Genomic DNA, 14,318 nt, shown 5'->3' with positions numbered 1-14,318 from the left:
GCTGTAACCAGTTCAAACAGGATAAGCTTGGGGGTTAGGATGCAGGAAAGCAGAGTCAGCACGATTAACATAAGAATCTTCTAGTCTTTGTGACAAGACCATAGGACTAAGATAAGGAATGGTAAGGTACAATAGAATGTAGGAAGTTGAGGTAGTCTGGATCAGATAAGGGTCTCCTAGCCCTGGACAGAAGTACCAAGTCATACATTTCTAATTAGCTAACCATACACAGATTTATACATATGAAATTAGCCAACCCTAGATAGAATGAGTCAACTCTGCATATCAAGAGACTGTAGCCCTGAGAATCAGGAAGGTGTGAATAAAGACAATGACATGAAGGGACACCGACAGGATACCCCCCCTGGTTCTCCAAGTATACTCAAATTGCACGTAGGCAGGCAGGATTGCCTAATGCCAAACCTTTCCAGCAGGAGGCAGAAGAATGTAAGGGGGAGGGTATTCCTACACTGAAATCAACTGTATAAAAGTTGGGTGAGCCCCAGTGTCTGTGTGTATTCCCAGGGTAAGGGGAAGCACCCAACTTTGCATTGTTGTAGTAATAAATGTTCTTTGTTCTCAATTTTTGTCTCGAGCAATTTCTTTAAAGGTACTTTAATTCCTAACAATTACGTCTGAACAAAATATAGGGTAGTCCATTTCAACAATGAATATCAATCTTAACGTCTCATTAAAACAAGATAATGATTCAATTTAAAATATTCCTGGATTTAACATCGAATTTAAATTTGCCAAGGTTGTAGTTTACCTGGTTTAATTTATATTAACACCAAGAATAGTTTTTTTTTTAAAGTTTAAGTCATGCTTTGAGTCCAAAGGCATTTTCCTGGTTTTGCCATGGTAAGGACAACGAGAAGGACGACTCCACATCCAACTGGAAAGGGTGCAGAAAAAGTTCCCGAGAATATTGCAGGAACTTAGTCAGGTTGAGGGAGGTGGGCGGGGCGACTTGAATTATAAAGAGAACCTGGATAAGCTGGGCCATTTCTCCCTGGATAATCGTCTTAAGGCGGTGGTGGGGTGTGCCTTATAGGGATTTATAAAATAACGAGGGGCGCAGGTCATGAGCCTCATTTCCCCGAGTAGGGAATCCAAAACTCGCGATTTAGAGTGAGAGGGGAAAAGTTTTGAAAGGGTCGCCAGGGGTACTGAGGGGGACATGCTGCCCAGAGGAAGGGGGATAGGCGGGACAATTCGGAGGCTCAACACAATGCATTTCGCACCCTTCGCGGACAGGAACGAACGCAAGCAAATGGGACGAGCTCGTTTGGCATGGACAAGAAGGGCCGAAGGGTCTGTTTCCTCGTTCTATAATTAAACATCTTCATTTTTCGCTTCCATGGTACTCCGTTGGGGTGAGTTTAAGCGGCTGGGCTTCTGCTTCGGCGAATTTCGATGAACGCCGCAGCTTATCTATTCTTGCTTCTGGTGAGACTCTGCCGGCCTTCGGGATGCAATATGAAGGGGTTGATTTTCAATGCTGACCCAATTGAGGAGCAGAATGGAGAAGGTTTTGCTGAAATGACAGTTTGAATTTAATAGGAAGCGCAAGCTACCATGAATGGTTTGGGGATGCCTTCCCCGGATGCGCGGCGTTCCCTTTGAACAGACTGACCATCCCCGGGAATGTCTTCGTGCGCCTTTCTCCTGCGTTTGCCCCCGCCCCATGTCGATGCAACCAACCATCCCCTCCCCTGATGTCAGAAGTCTGCAAGGGTTGCTGCATTACGAGGGGCAAATTGGAAATGGCATTTCAGGTTCTTTTATAATTAGACTCGTCGAGATAACAAGCCCCCCGCACCTGAACTGCCCCTTCTGCATTAGCAACCTCCCTGTTTGTCAAAGCGTGGTGTTTTCTTATTGGACGAATTGGATTATCTCGAGTTTCTTGGATCGCGAGGGAAATCAAATGGAAATCCATCTTCCGCTGGGAGCGGTCCATCCAACTGTTCCAGCAGGCTGCGCCCTGCATGTGGACAACGAGTCCTTCTCAGACCCCGAGCTGCTTGATGCCGACTGATAATCTTCCGAAAGTTCGCCTCTGCAACAATGTGGGCTTCTACTTTTCGCCTTGCTGGGCTCAAGGCGGGACTCCTGGTTACCGCTTCGCTTCTCCCCTGTCCCCGCCCATCAATTGGACCGCTTGCCTGCGGAAGGTCACCCGCGTTTTATCTCAGCGCGAGTTCTTTAACTTAGCCATGTCGTGTGACCACAGTCCACTGGCGACGGGAGCCTTTGGTCGTCACTTTTACGGCCCTCGTTGCACCAGGACCTGCGTCCTAGAAGTGGAATGCACCCTTTCTCTTTAAAAATGATAGCGAATGCAGTTATTTTGAACTTTAAAACACCAGCCTCAAACGACCTTTGATGGACCCCTAACGAAGTTCAACTCTGGTGTATTAATTATGTGCTGTTGTACAATGACAAATTACATTTTACCTATCGGAAAATGTTCTAAGCTACCTCTCATTTGGTTCAAGTTAATAGAATTCCTAAGCTTAATTGGAGAAGTGACTACAATTTTAAAAGATCTTGAGGGACCAGGGGTCTCAGGTGGTGTGGACAGTTGGGATAGAGGCAATTCAGGTTTGTGGAAAATGCAGAATGGGAATATGGGCAGGAGAACATGCGTGGAGATTCAGAAGCATTAGATGGGTGGAAATGAATGATATTAATTTGGATGGCCAGGGGCTATTTCTCTAGGGCTGAAATGGCTAGGACGAGGGGGAATATTTGTAAGGTGCTTAGAGTAAGTCGGGGGAGGCGGGGGGGGGGGGGGGGGAATGTTAGAGGCGCGTTTTCCACACACTGACTGGTGGGTGCATGGAACGCGCTGCTGGCAACAGTGGCGGAGACGACTACAGTAGGATCTTTTCACCCTTTGAACTTCGTGTCCCCGTTTTCCGGGTCTGGTTTTGTACCCAATCACCAGCTGTAGTTTTACCCATGAACCCATTCCGCAGTGTGTGTATGTATGAAAGGTTAAAAATAGCCAGAATTCAAAGGGTTAAGAGACCATAAGATAGGTTTGTGGAACTGAGAAAATTGGAGGGTTGTGCAGTGGGGAAATTCTAGGCAGATGTTACACGACATTGAGCTGAAAGGACTGTTTCTATGTTCTTGAAAGAGGGGTAGTGGAACTTGAATCTCAAGGTTAGATCAGTACCAATCCATGGCCAAGCCTGAGATGAGTCCACAGAGCACTGGATACTTTTGGTGTTGAAATGGAGGGCGTTTCATGTTCTACTGGAATGGATGTAGAGACTTGTGCTCCTGCATAAGAATGGTAGAGATGCTGAGGGATACAGTAATGAGGTTCTGTAGTCATTAGATGTAGAAGGTTGGGCATTGTTCCATGGTGACCACTCTGTGGAAACAAAATGTTACATAGGACGGTGTCGAGGATAAGTTCGTGGGATTTGCCATCGATAAAGGAAGAGATAGTGTTGGATGAATTACTGTCAAGAGAATATTAATGAGGCATGAGTGGTCCCACTCCACCCTACTCAGAGCATTGGCAGTGGACGAGGACAATGTGCTCATATATGGCACAGGCTGCTGCCCTGCTGGGAGAGCTGAGCAGGAATACTTCACCGTGGTCTTGGTGGCAGGGAATCCAATGTTTGGCTTTGAAGACAGTCATGACTGGGGCAGAAAGCCTCCCGGAGCTGTGAGAAAGATGAGGATGGATTTGGGAGATGGCCACACCTGAAGACATTAGGGGATATAGGATTTTTAAGATGATGCTGGGGATAGAGCTGTCACTTGCAAAGGCAGAAAATTATTAAGGAGGCCAAACCACACACACAAAACAAATACTTACTTTTTCATGTACATTCAATGGAAGGATGAAGGTAAACCTGAGGCAAAGCTCAAGGACTGGCATTGGTTAACCATGTCAATGTGGAGGCCAAAAAGGACATCAGTTGAAGTGCCCAGAGATTGATGTATTAGGCGCACTGAGGGTTGAGGGTTTGGAAGAGATGCAGACATTGGAATGGATCTCTTCCTTATGCTGAGAGCATACATTGTCTCCTTCTGGTTTTACTTGAAAGTGCATGGGGCAGTAAAGTGCTGGGTTTCAAAACTCTACTGGAGGAATGAGCAGCAGGAGTGGGATAAAAAATGTGGTTAACCTTTCAGCCCCTCATTAAGTCTGAGACCGCAGAGGGGAGGGAGCCTGTATAATGGGGGCAGGGTGGGAGGGATTGGACAAGGGTGAAGAGAGGGTTGGTGAACCAGTGAGAGATGATTTGCCATATTGGGTTCTGACGTTTTGTCTGTTTTTCAGCCTCTGCAATGCTACATGTCCACAGGGGATTATTTGAGCTTACTTTCTTTCATACTCCCAGTTATGGTTTGACTACCACCGTCCCTTCTCGGTACCAACACTGAAGCTTATCAGAGAGTATGGAATAGTACTAATGGTCCCGATACAAAACTTCTAGAGGGAAGTTTCATGGTCGGGAAACTGGGCTACCTTCAGCTCCGGCTGAGTTTACTAACGGAGATGATGAGTAATTTTGCAATCTGTTTGTCACCCATTGCTGGAGGGGCTTCAGGCCTTGGTTGTTCCAGAGGGAAGCAACTGATAGGCTGGGCTGGTGAAGTGTGAAAGATCTTGGGGGCAGGAGGTGTGGAGATCAGGAGAAGATATCTGGGAGCTCCTTAGAACATGGGCTTGGGCCAGCGGCAGAGGGTTACCAGATCACATGATGAGGGTTCGTTTACAGAGGAGGATTTGGGTAGAGGTGAGGGTTGGTGCAGGAGATGGCAACTTGATCTTTCTGATACAAACAATGCTGGAGAAAGTCTTGCTTGCTCCCTGCATCAGTCCACGCCCCCTCTCTCCTGTGGTGTGACCCCCATGGCTGGGAATTTCTCATATTTCCATTAATCTCCCCTACATCTCTCTTTCCAGATCCCTCTCCTTTCCTCCAGCTCCCTATCCCCTTCTATCAGAGAGCTTCCCCCTTGTTAGCCCTCTGCTCTCTCCCCATCACTTCTCAGCATCTTCTGCCATCCAACCTACATCCATCTATGACCTCTGATAGCCTGTGCTCCTCCCCCTGTCCCTTCCTCCCTCCTTTCCTTCCCCCTCCCCTCCCCCCACCTTTTTATTCAGGAATATGTCTGTTTTGTATCTGAATAAGGGCCCAGGCCTGAAATGTTGGTTGCCCTTTACTTCCTGTGGATGGTGCATGGCCTATTGAGTTTCTCCAGCACATTTGTGCATTGCACATGACCTCAGCGTCTGCAGAATTTCTGGTTTTCCTCCTGGAAACATGAATGCAGTGCTTGCAGGGGAGTAAAATGATGGGCCATTCTATGTGGAGAGGTTTGGCCACCCACCACCATGCCTACCCCCCCCCCCACCCCCCTCACCTCCATATCAGTTAAAGCCAGGTTCCTGGATATGTGAGGTTCAGGGTTGGAGATTATCTGCATGGTCACTTCACACTGTACCCAGCCACAAACTTACTGCAGATCCAAATGGTCCAAAGGCAGGAAAGCCTGCTACACTCCCAATGAATGGTCCAACTACTTTGATTCACATCTTCCCCTTCCATTTGACTGGAACATTCTCTGTTGCTTTGCCTCCAGCTTATTTGCTCTAATAATGCAATTATGTGGATAGGCTTGTTGCTACCTGACCTAGGGATTTCCCTCGGTGGTTCCAGCACCTGTGATCATACCTGATCAGTGTGCTCTCTCTCATTACATTTGACCCAAACATTCAATGGACCTCTCCATTTCAAACAGTCACCCAGCCTTACAAAGGGATTGGTAACCTTGTGAGAGCATGGTTTATTCTTCAGTCAACCCCCACCACCTCCTTCCTGTCCCTTTTTGGGCAATGAAGGTGACACGACACCAATCTATTCAGATTCTCCCTTCCCTTTGTTGAGTTACGTGTAGTGATGCCAATTTAGCTCGTTCTATGGTCTGGCCACCGTGATACCTTCAGTTCAATTCTCCAGCATGACCCATCACTAATTTTCCACACCATCCTTCCTCCGCTCTCCCACTCCTTGGTCTCTTAACATACCTCACTGAAATCTGGCGAAGGGCTCAAGCCTGAAAGATCAGTTCTGTATCTTCACCTTTGCTACATAAAGGACAATGTTTGACCTGCTGAGCTTCTCCAGTGTTTTGTGCTTAAACCTCACTGAAAGCTGATGATACCACACCTTCTCTTTTGAATATGCCTTCTGGAGTTCAATGATTTTAGTTTATAACTACTTTAGAGAAGAGGTAGAGGGATTCATGCCACCATGTCCACCCACACCACCTCTAGACCCATCTTTGGTCTCTTGACCTGCCCCAACACCTCTCCTTCCTGTCTTGCCTCATCATCTCATTACTCCTGCTCTCCTCTCTCACTCATCTTCCCTCTTGGCCTTAGATCTGAAATAGTTTCCCTCTCCTTCGAGACTGGCTGACCTGCTGAATACCCCATACATTCTCTGTATTTATGACCATATGATCCCCATTTCTGTCTGGTAACAGTGGTATGGTAGCTGCAAAGCTTCAGATCGGAGGTCAGTATGAAGGGTGATTAAGGCTGCTGAGAAGATCACTGGGATCTTGCTTCCCTCTCTTTTTTAAATTTTTTTTATTTTTCACACCATAAATCACATTAGCCATGATATACACTTTTTCTTTTTCACACATATACAGTGACTTTTTCTCCCCCCCCCTCCCTCCTCCCAGGCCACCCCCCCACCCCCCCCCTCTCATCCATTTTAGGTATACAATCTAGGTTGCATTAAACCAGTCAGACAATGTTGTCATTCAACAAAAATACACCAGAAATTCTACTGAGTCCATTCTTTTCTTTCCTTCTCCTTCCATCAACTTAGGTAATGTTTGTCCCCGGTAGGTTTTCGCTATTGTATTTAATGTAAGGCTCCCATATTTGTTCGAATATTTCAATATTATTTCTTAAACTATATGTTATTTTTTCTAATGGAATACATTTATTCATTTCTATATACCATTGTTGTATTTTCAAATTATCTTCCAATTTCCAGGTTGACATAATACATTTTTTTGCTACGGCTAGGGCTATCTTAACAAATCTTTTATGTGCATCCTCCAAATCAATTCCAAATTCTTTGTTTTTTATGTTACTTAGGAGAAAGATCTCTGGATTCTTTGGTATATTGTTTTCTGTTATTTTATTTAATATCTGATTGAGATCATCCCACTCTTGATGATATCTACAGGGGGAGGTCCATAAAGAGGGCTCAGAGAATTGTAGAGGACCCTTACCATCCGGCTCATAGTATCTTTGAGACACTACCTTCAAGGAAGAGAAGCATAAAAAACAGGATTATCGGCACCCAATTGCCCACCATTGGGAACATCTATCAGAAACACTGCCTGGGCAAAGAAAGGAGCATTATCAAGGATATATCTCACCCGAACTAGGGTCCTTTTACTCTCCTTCCATCCAGTAGGCACTACAGGAGCCTCTGCTCCCAAACCAGCAGGGTCAGGAAGAGCCTGTGACCCTGCTGAACCTTGCATTATTTACACCGAATTTCATGACTTGTTCATGACAATAAATTCTGATTCTGATCACAGCGCTGAGCAGTATTGTACCCATATTGTACTGTCAGTATTTTTATACTCGTTTGTTTGCTGGAGCGCTTGCTTTTATTTGCAGTTACTTATACTTCTTTGTACTTCATTGGCTTTGTATCTGTACTTGGCACAATGACTAAATACCATAGTTAATAAAATGTAAATACTGTACAGTACCTATAAAAATATACATACACAGGTAATAATAGTAACAAGACTGTATGTGTACTGCACTAACCATGACTAGTGCTGTGAAGGCAGCTGCAGAGTGAAGGCATTATACAGAACCCTTCTAATGTACAGTTCAGGGCATAGGATTATCTTCAACAATAACAACAGAAGAATTCACTGAGCACTCGCTTTTAATTTTATAGGCCACTGTTTTTTGATTACTTTCCCACTGTACCCTCATTGTCATCACTTCACCTGAAGGACCTGGCTTTGTAAGGATGGTTTTTTTTTCAGGAAGGAATCTAGTGTGGTTTGCCTCTTTTTTTTCTCAGTATAAATTTGCCTATAGCAAGAGATTGAATCATTTATTTTCCTCTCTACTGAAAGGTAATGCTCTGCATTGGGATCCATGTCTCCTGCCTGTTTCCGTTAAAGGTTGAAAACATTTCCGCTAGACCTTTCACAGTGAATCTTTTGGGCAGCGCCTCCTCTTCTGTTTCCTTTTCTCTTACTGCTGCTTCTGCAACACACTGTTCTTCTAGTTCCAACAATTCTTCATTTGTCAATTCCTCAGGAACGTCGAATGTGTGATGCGTGACTTAATGTCCGCTAACACCCGCCAACATTGGTGTAAATTTTAAAAAAAATTATTAAGCCCTTTTGGTGACCTCGGACGTCTCTGCGATCGGATGTTACTCGATAGGGTGTAAGTCGATGTATGGCTGCATTTTGGATCACTATATATGCTGTTTGTGTATAGAGTGTACTATGGGTCTGTGTGTGTGTGCGCACTATGGTCTGGAGATGTGTTGCTTTGTCAGGTTGTAGGTACAATCAGATGACAATAAACTTGAGCTCTCCAGATGCTGCCTGACCTGCAGACCATTTCCAGCACTCTGTTTTTCTCTCTTAGTGACCGACCTGCTGATCGATCCTTGCTTTTTCTGTTTATATTTCAGATTTCCAGCAGTACTGGTGTCTGCGATTGCTACAATGTAAGCAAATTGCAATTGGACCTACTAAAGAGAGAGGCAACTGAACACTATGAACTTCAATGTTCTTCATTGAAGAATTATGGGTACTAATTGCTCTTTTCAAAAGAGCATCCTGGCAGAATTCCTAGCTTTGCTTATCATCAGTATTTAGATGCCTTCTTCACAGTTTAATGTACTCAGATGCTTCCACTTATTTATCCATTCTTCACAGTGCTGAACAATTCTTATTTGCCTCTTTTCCAGCATTAACGTTGGAGCTTGTGAGTACCTTACTGAACCAATGCTTTTGAATTGTGGCATTTTCTGAAGCTTTCCAAAGGGAGGAGTTTTGCTAACCTCAGTTTGTCCCCGTCAGAGGAACAAAAGCATATTGAAATAAAGTCGTCCATCAATCACTATCATCATAGAGGGTTGGACGGTTAGTGCAGCCGTTTGTGCAACGCTACGACAGCAGCAGCAACAAAGGTTCGAATCCGGCTCTGTCTGCAAGGAGTTTGTGTCTAGGTGTGTTTCCCCAGGGTGCTCCAGTTTCCTCCCACCCTTCAAAGTATACACGGGTTGGTTAATTGGGGTATTTGGCCGCAGGACTCTGCAAAGCTGGTAATGGGCCCAGGCCAGATGGGAAATGTAGGCCCTGTTTCAAACTGATCATTCAGTATTTTTGTAATGAGTGCTAAATACATATGATTTATGAACTAGAATGATTTATAAAAAAGATGATGGCAAGCAATTTTATTCAAAATGTATGTAAGGCGAGAGAGTACGGTCCTGTAATAAGAAGCAGTAAATACCATAGTACATTCATGTTTATTCTCTATGTGGAATTTCAGATCAGAAATGGTCATCACTTCTTCACATTCAGAAATGCTTTATGCACTTTTCTTAGGGCAAATTCATCAATAACACCAGAAAACTCAAGTCACTTTGCCTTGTCACTGCCGGTGTTCAAAATTGCTAATCCATTCAAACCATTGTGGACTGAAAGTCGGATTTAATTCATTTTAAGCCACTGAAGCTCCTCTCATTAGAGGCCACTGTTGCCGGCAAAGACTGAAAAATGTGCAACACGATGAGGACATTTGGGAAAACTTTGCCCAATCTCCAGTTCAATATTTGGCCATAAATTTTCTTCAGTAACACAGCATCAAGTTTACAATTCACTGCGAAAATTCTTTTAAAAAGAAGCACTTCACTCTGAATGTCACTTGAAATATGACTTGGGTATCGCAGCTGAAACTGATGAGGTTTTTTGAGGCAACTCATTCTAATCTAACTGCTTAAAGTACCATGGAAAATCAAAAAGTCCACAAATGTCCCTGACCGCAGAAAAGCGGCGTGAAAGGACATCGATAACAAAGTCAATTACGTTGAAGAACACATCCACCCTGAAGTAATTTTCAGCATCCTTTTGAGTTGGGTATCCCCTGCAAGTGGCAAAACTATCTGACACACCAATTTTGGTTGATACATGTTGTGCTTTTTCAAGTATATATCATTCCATTTCTCTCTCAGTTTCAGGATATCTGCCCCTGGTTGATCAACGTTGTCCCTTTCCACATCTAATGTGGCATCATGAGATTCTATTATCGAGTTGCCCTAATGGATCATTGAGAGAACTTTAATTTAAATGGCTGACATCAGTGCGCATTCAAAGGTATCCAAGTATTTTTTGATACCCCGAAGATCAGACGTACACTCTGCTGTCAAATTAGTAACTTCACTCAGCTCTGGATTTCTAACACTCTCCAAGTGCTGTGCAATTGGTCCTACACAGTCAATTCACACTGACCACCTTGTCTTTGACAGTTTATGCGGTGAGACAGGTACTGATGGGGGAAGACAGGCTCTGTCAAACTACCACTTGATAACAAGGCAGACACGATCACTTGTTCTCACACGGTGGCGGTCATGAGAAGAGTGTGAAAAGATATTTTTATTTGTGTGTGTGGACACCACAACAAGGTACATATAATAAATTTTGAACATTAGTCGGATTCAGTTATCTGCATTAATTTATCTATATTTTATCTGTATTAATCTTTTATGAATCTTCTTTAAAATATTAATATTTTGTGCTAAAGGATCCCCCTCACCCCAAGTCTCTGCATAATATCAATATTTATTGATATCTACCCTTTGCCTCTACAAGGTGGGGGGTAGGTCCCCTCATAATCGTAGGCCCATGCCATTGGCCCACGTGCTTCCCTCCCCCCAACCCCCCCATTCCGGCTTATTTGGGGGACATGGGCTTGTGGGCTAGAAGGGCCTGTTAAAATTAAATTAATTCCAGCTTTGGTTGCCATCACAGCCCTTGGAGGAGACTGTGTTTAAAATTGTAAGAAGGTATTTTTGCTCAGACATTTCAAATGAAAAATCTTTCTTGAAGAAATGTATCCAGTAGGTGCTTCAGAATGTGCATTTTGAAGTGCATGAAACATCAATTAACAGGCTCTTTTGGCCCACGAGCCCGTGCCACCCAATTTACTCTCAATTAACCTACAACTCCTAGTACATTTTGAAGGGTGGGAGGAAGCTGGAGCCCCCGGGGAAAAAACCCACGTGGACATGGGGAGAACGTACAAACTCCTTACAGACAGTGTGGGATTCGAACCCCGTCCCGATCATTGGTGTTGTAAAGTCGTTGGGCTAACCACTACGCCAACCTTGCCGCACCAAATACAGTCGAAACTAGATTTGCTTCAACGGCATATATTGCTTATTTCCTCGTCCTTTGCGTACGAATAACTTTACATTATAGTCATGAAAATTATTTGACAAAAACTAGGAAGAAATATTTACATTGCCAAATAACAATCATTTTTTTGGTAATAGGATAATCAAAGCTAACAGTTAGGCTTTCAAAGTGCTCTTGTCAGGTGTGTAAATGATCACCCTGAAACACACCACTGGAGGAACATGGTGAGTCAGGCAGCATCTGTGGGGGTAAGAGGGAAGGTGATGTTTTAGGTTCTTCCTCTTTCTCTCCCACAGCTTTGAGCCTCACTTTCCTAAACATGCCACTGATCATTCTTCCTCTCCTTTACGCTCCCAGTCCTGATGCAAGGTCTTGACATTAAGGGTCCACTGACCATTTCCTTCCTCAGATGCAGCCTGAACCAGTTTTTCAATTCTTTTGCTCCCAATTTCAGAATCTGCAGGCTCAATTTGCTTAAGGTTGATGTTGTGATAGTTTTGATAGGGGACTGGCCCATTAGTTTGGGCAGGGCCAGCGTTATAAACTTCTGGTGAAAGATGACAGGAATACATGCTATATGTGAAATCTCTGGAACCTTTGTGCTATTTAGCAATGATCTCAGGGATTATTGTTTTTTTCTTAAATTTCCCATGCATTAGAATTCCTGCCCTTGTAAGTTTTGGATCACGCAAAGGATGATAAGTGATGATTAGATAATGAGAATCAAACTCCTTAGAAAAATCAATAGAGAAATTGCAGTCTATTGAAATGAAACACAAGTGTAAATCATTTCTCTTTGGATGAAGGTGCTTTGAATTGCTTTTGCAATTCTGTCCAAATTAAGGACCTGCTGGACCAGGCTTCACAATAATATGAGAACAGGGTGAATGGAACTGACTGTAATGAAGATAAAAAGGATTATTTATACAAAGCTTTTCAGAATGTTTCAAACCTTTTTGCAGACAATGAAGTTCCCATCTCAAGTGCAGTTATTACTGTAATGCAAGAGATGAATCTGCTAATTTGCACCAACAAATTATCTGGTTATTTATTTATAGGGTGTGTTCTCCAGGATTGAGGTCACTTGTTCCGTGATGGTCTCATGGGATATTTTACTTCAACCCAGGATGAAAGATTGGATGTCGAATGAACATCTCATCCAAAGCAATGTGTCATTCATTCCACTGCTTGAACCTCACAGTGCAAACAAAAAACAAAGACTGGAGGTGCATATCATAAATGGCCTATTTAAGACAATTAGCTAGTTAAGATAATCTCATTGGCTCTACACAAAGCCCTGGAACAACTGGACAGCAAAGATGCATACATCAGGATGCTCTTTATTGACTACAGTTCGACATTTAATGCCATCATCCCTTCAAAACGCATCAGCAAACTCCAAGACCTGGGAGCCAATACTCCACTGTGCAATTGGATCATGGATTTCCTCACCTCCAGACCACAATCAGTGATGATTGGTAAGAACATCTCCCCAGTACTGGAGCACCACAGGGCTGTGTTTTTAGCCCCTTGCTCTACACACTTTATACCTATGACTGTATGGCTCGGTACGACTATAACATCATCTACAAATTCACCAACGATACCATGATAGTGGGTTGTATAAAGGAAGGGGATGAGCCAGCATACAGGAGGGAGATTGAAAACTTGGCTCTATGGTGCACCATCAACAACCTTGAGCTCAATGTCACCAAAACTTTGGAGCTGATTGTTGACTTCAGGAAAGGAAACTACAATCCAGTGATCATTGGGGGATCAGAAGATGGAGAAGGTGAGCAAATTTAAGTTCCTGGAGCCACTATCTCAGAGGATCTTTCCTGGACCCAACACACCAATATCATCGTGAAGAAAGCCTCTACTTCCTCAGGAGTTTGCGGAGGTTTGATATGACAGCAGAAACCTACAGGGGCAAATTTCTACAGAGGTGTGATGGAAAGTGTACTATCCGACTGCATCATGGTCTGGTATGGGGACACCAATATTCTTGAGCGTAAAGCCCTCCAAAAGGTAATGGACACAGGTAAAACCTTCCCCACTATTGAGTACATCTGCAGGGAAAAGCTGACTTCAGAGAGCAACAGCAATTATCAAAGACCTGCACCACCCAGCACATGCTGCTGCCATCAGGAAAAAAAGTCTAGGTGCCACAAGACTCACACCACCAGATTTAGGAACAGCTGCTACCCCTCCACCATCAGACTCCTCAACGACCAACTCAATCAGGGACTCATTTAAGGACTCTTAACTTGTGCACTTTATTAATTTTTTTCTTTCTGTATTGCAGTCAGTTTGTTTACATTTCTTTACTTGTTTACATGTGTATGTTGAGTACGGTTTTTGAAATCCTATAATTTTTCAAATGACCTTCACCAACCTGATCTTGGGACTAACTAAACTTAAAAATCTATTTTAATGAATGGCTTACTTTAACACACCAGCAATGATCAATAATGCAACTTTTTCACACAAGTAAAACAAGCCCAGCTGATGAATTCAAACGAATTCATCCATGATTGGACACTATCTGGAAACTTGGGATAAAAGTTTATGATCCATTCCACAGAATCGTTAAATTTCTTTAAATTTGTCAACGCTAGACTTTTCAAATACTGACCATGTTTCCTATTGTTATTTTATTCTCCAATATATTTCTCAACCGGCTGTGATTTACCACAGGTAATAGCAGATACTGACCTTGAAGATTTTTTGTTGCTGTTCAATTGCAGACCATGTGAATTGTAAATTCCTGTCATTCTTCATTAAGCAAGGCCAAAATTTAAATGCTTTTTCACAGAAGTTCGGCTTCATAATAGTTTCCTTCAAAT

The sequence above is a fragment of the Narcine bancroftii genome, chromosome 4, assembly GCF_036971445.1.
Source record: "Narcine bancroftii isolate sNarBan1 chromosome 4, sNarBan1.hap1, whole genome shotgun sequence".
Classification (NCBI taxonomy): domain Eukaryota; kingdom Metazoa; phylum Chordata; class Chondrichthyes; order Torpediniformes; family Narcinidae; genus Narcine; species Narcine bancroftii.
This window is presented reverse-complemented; position numbering follows the sequence as displayed.